Consider the following 4,819-nt stretch of genomic DNA (forward strand, 5'->3'; position numbering starts at 1 on the left):
ACGATATGAACGAACGTAGTGAATGAGCACAAAATTTCACAAACAGAAAACAAAGACTGAGAAATTGTTTTCCTACTTTTTTGGACAGATTAAACATCCTAGGCCACCAATAGATCTGTTGTTTTATTTCAGTCTGCTTTATAATACAGTACAACAAGAAAACAGAGGAAATGTGTTTGCTGCGTCAATAACAAGAAAAAAACTGAAAATAAAAAAGTACATTTTTCTGGCTGCAATCACCAGTTACTTGGTGGGTGGAAGCATCAAAGAATGACGTCTGTTTTTAAGAGTGGCAAATCGGTCAATCACTCTGTTGTGACTCAGATGCTGAAGCGTGTCTTTTTCAATAGACATGACTGCAAGACTGTGAAGTCTTTTCTGACCCATTGTTTGACGCAGCCAGGAGTGCAGCCGACGCAGTGCAGCCGACGCAGTGCACTAAAGGACCTTTCGCACGAGCAGCTGCTGACAGGCACTGTTAGGGCAACTTGGATGGTTGCCCTCAGAGAGGGAAACATGTCTGAATCAAGGAGGTTGTACACAGACAACATATTTTTGGGTGGACATCCAGCCTCTGTGTTTTGGTAAGAAAGTTTCTGGCCACCAGAACCTCCTCTTTTTTCAGGTCAAGTCTGTAGTGCTTTGCAAGTTCATTCAAGTGTGGTTCACTCAAGAAGTTCTCAGATTTAGGACTGCATGCCTGGACGCCTTTTAGCAGCCCTGCATCTACACTGCAAAATCTTTGATCAAGCTCGCCAACCATCCGAGCCACACAAGGGAAAAGTAACTCTCTTTTCAATGTGTCTGAGTTGTTCAATTCAGTGCGTGAACCCACAGTTGCCTCCAGGACAAAATCCTCCATTTTCCTCTGTTTGTGCCTTGTCTTGGCACCTGGTTCAGGGATACTGTGGGTGTTACACAGGGCCTTGGTTTTCTCATACAGCTCTGTAGCAAATGCATCTGAGTGTTTTCCCTCAAGTGTGTCACACACAGCTTGTTTGCAGATAAAAGCTTCTGCCAGGTCTAAAGTCTCTTTCTGCAGGAATTTGTGGAGTCCTTTGGTTACCGACAGAATAGACTAAAACATCAGTAGTGCATAGACTGCTGAGAACTTGTAGAGCTTTGCTCTGAGACCAACAGCTATGGGGGATCCAATTGCAGATAGGCACTCCAAAATGGCAGGCAATGTCTCAAGAACTGCACTGATTGATCGCAACTGACATGCCCAGCGAATGTTTGAAAGTTGCACAAGCTCAGTTTTTGTCAATCCAAGCTTTGCCTGAGTCTCCATGAACTTATGATGATTGACTAGGGAGGTGCTGAAGAAAGAATACACACACTCCAACAAGCTGAAAAGCTCCACAGCCTCTGGGACAGCCTTGCAAGTATTGCACAAAACCAGGTTGAGTTGATGAGCATAACAATGCACATATATAGCCTCAGGGTGGAGCCTTCTAAAATGTGCTTGTACACCTCCAGTGGAGCCACTCATAACGGCTGCACCATCATATGTTTGTGCTACACACTTAAGCTCTGCAAGACCATAGTTTTGGATCTGCTGCTGAATCTCATTTGCAATGGACTGGGCATCAAATGATTTTATCTCTGCTAGTGCAAGGAAACGCTCCTTCACTGCCCCCTCTGACACGTACCTGACACAAACAGCTAACTGCTCTGCCTTTTCATCCCTTGCCTCATCTGCCATGATGGCATAGACTTTAGACTTTGTCATTTCAGATACAATGACACTAGTAACTTCCTGGGCACAACAGTCAATCAGGTCATTCTGGGATGTTGGCGAGATATACTGTGCATTTGATGGGGGATTATGTTTTTGAAGAAAAGCATCAAACTCCTTCAAAAGCTCCATGCACGCAAGAAAATCCCCTCTGTTTGGGCTGTCTTCACCTTCATCATGGCCACGAAAAGGGAGTCCCTGTCTCCCTAACACAGAGGTGACTGCAACAATTCGTCTGAGATACTCTCTTCTTTCGACTATCTCACTCACATTTGCAGTTGCTATCACCTGTGCAACGTTTCCCTGTTTGCTAGTTCCCTGGTAGCTTTTCCATGTAACAACACTGTCCTTATGTGTTTCAGCCATCTCATGCTTGCCAAAGATGACTAAAGCTTTCTTCCAGTTCTTGCAACCGCTACTGACCAAACTATCATGTTTGATGTTTTTGCCAAACACTCTACATGGGAAGCAGAAAGCTGCACTCTGGTTGACTGAATATTCTAACCAGTTGTGCTTTTCAAACCAGCTGTGGTTAAATGCTCGCTTCTGTGTACCAAAAGTATCATGTGGATAGCTCTTCAGCTTCACCTGTCTGGGCCCTGTGTCTTTGTCACCTAAATCAAACCCTGGAGTAGAATGAGTTGCTGCAGCTGCTTCATCATTTTCCCTCTCTTGGCCTGTTTGCTCTCCTCTCTCTGTAATAACTTGATCTTCCTCTGCCTCTCCATCCATTTGCTGCAGCTCCTCTGTCTCTCCTTGCTCTCTCTGACTTGAACTTGCCTGTTGACCTTTTTCTCCCTCAGCCTCCCCTTCTGCCTCACCCTTCAAGATACATTAAAACATACTGAATTGTAATGTAAATTGCTAATATCATGACTTCTGCTCACGCTCCACAGTAATTTGTTGCTCCCAAATATTTTGAAGTTACAAACATTATATTTTGAGCACGCATGTGACTAAAATGGTTGCAATTTAAACCCCTGAAAAAATTACTAAATTACTTGAATTGAAGTAATATTAAAATAGAACCCTCAAAAATATGTGAGTCAGGCTAATTTGACTTATATATATATATATATATCTCTTTGCTCTCTCCACTTTCTAACCTTGACTCTCCTAAATAAAAGCTCAAGTTAAACAGGTCTTATATGTTGTACCGTGACTGAAATGTTTCATATTTCATATCCATATTGAGTCCCATAAAATTCTAATCAGACTGTCTGCATCACAAATGACTCCATCCTTTGACTCACCTCTCCAGCAGACGTCTCTCCCCTCTGCCTCTCTGTGCTCCTCTGCCCTGACTCCTACAGGTTAATGGGGATGGAGTGATTATTATTATTTCCACTGATGATGACCATACCTGAATGAGCTCAGCTCGATTTTTCAGAGCTAAAACGAGTGACAGAAATTAACATTGTGCTAACAATTTAACTTAGTGCGCTAGCCAGGTTTTTATTTATCAAATTGGGGAGCACCTGGTTCATTATTTACATGGGACTCTCTGCTGTTACTGGAGCTAACTAATTGTTACTACCAGCCAGTGATGAAGACTTACTTTCTTGAAAAACTTGCGTATATCCACGATTTCTTGCTGTTTGCCGCATGTACGCTAGTGTTTCTGCAGGTGTATACGAGCAGAGTGTAAAGTAGCAGTGAAACGAGGACTGGATTTTCAGTCATGTGGATGTCCCCTGTGAACAACTGGAACGGATTGGATAACGAAGCACTGACGCTACCTTAACAGTGTAAAGTGAAAGGGACCAACCGAGTTATGATCATATTTATGTGAATAGCGACAGGTTTATATTATTATTTCTTTAAACTCATATTCCTGCATCTTTATATTGAATTTGTCTGCAAGTTCTGTAAAAAAAAGAAAAAACAAAACAAAAAAAACAAACCCAAACAGCAAATTATTTAGGGGGGCTTAAGAATATTTTAGGGAGGCTTCAGCACCCCCAAAATAGGCCTAACGATGCCACTGTCTCTAACATAATCTCTTGCCACCCCTAGTTTTGCATATGGCAGTGTTGTTTATTAAAATAAGATAGCAGTAACACTTTGAGCCAAACTGCAGTTAACACAAAATATAAATTCTAAAAATGAATATATATTGCAGTTCATCCAAGCCCTCAGTCATGAGACCTGCTGTCATTGTTCGGATGTTGTCAGTCCATCCAGGGACGTTAGTAGCGGTGATCAGCCCTTGAAAAGCAGTCATCAATATAACAAATGTGTTGGTTAAATGAATGTATGGAATAATAAGAAGGAAAGTACATTTTAATTATTTATTTTAATTAATTTCCCCCAGGGATCAATAAAGTATTCTGATTCTGATTAATTCATTATTGAAGTTTACACAACATCAACAATGTTCAATCTGTGCAGGCACTGTTGGATGCTGGAGGCCCTTCAGAGGTTCCCAGCTCCTCTCTGTATAAGGGCAAGTCACTGATGGTCTTGGTCACTCAGGCCTGTGAATCCAGCTCCTGAAGAACACCATCGTGATTGTCTGGAGGAATATTTCGCAAAGTTTCTCTCTGTCATAGTAAAGGATCGCAGCCAGTCCGTCAGCCTGGTCGTAAATGAGATGCAACTGAAAGGATCTCAGGTGCAGGGCACACAGCTCTGCCCGAGCGGCTTGTTCACCGTCTCCATCCATTGTAGCTTCAAGTCTGTCAGAAACAAGAGCAAATCATAAGTCACAAACACGACAACTGCAGACGCGTCCAAAAAAACCCCAAAACAAAACACTGTAGTACTTTTAAACGAGTAAAACTGAAACTTGGAGCAGCTAATGGATAAACCAAAATTAAGAACTGGTACATTTTATCTTTAAGTTACTTAGCTTTGTAAACTGAAGAAGATAATTATGTCCTGATCCTTCATTTCAAGTATCAACTGCAGTGAAACAGGTTGGATTATAAATCTAAACCAGAATGTAAAAGAAGAATGAATATAGAACCACAGACTACCCTCTCTCTGAGTACTCATCTTCATATTCTTGTCTTGTTGGCTTGCCTCTCACTGGTTCTTACATATTTTTCACTCAGACAAATTGGCTGGTTAGCCAGCGAC

At 41.8% G+C, this 4,819-nt stretch overlaps 1 pseudogene; it reads right to left on the bottom strand.

Moving 5' to 3' along the window:
* Nucleotides 1–221: 221 nt before the first annotated feature.
* LOC146580411 (zinc finger MYM-type protein 1-like) lies at nucleotides 222–2,104 on the bottom strand (annotated as a pseudogene).
* Between the last annotated feature and the right edge of the window lie 2,715 nt (nucleotides 2,105–4,819).

The sequence above is a fragment of the Mchenga conophoros genome, linkage group LG3 (genome assembly GCF_057382185.1).
Source record: "Mchenga conophoros isolate Kocher_MC1m ecotype Shallow Benthic linkage group LG3, M_conophoros_male_GT1.1, whole genome shotgun sequence".
NCBI classification, from domain to species: domain Eukaryota; kingdom Metazoa; phylum Chordata; class Actinopteri; order Cichliformes; family Cichlidae; genus Mchenga; species Mchenga conophoros.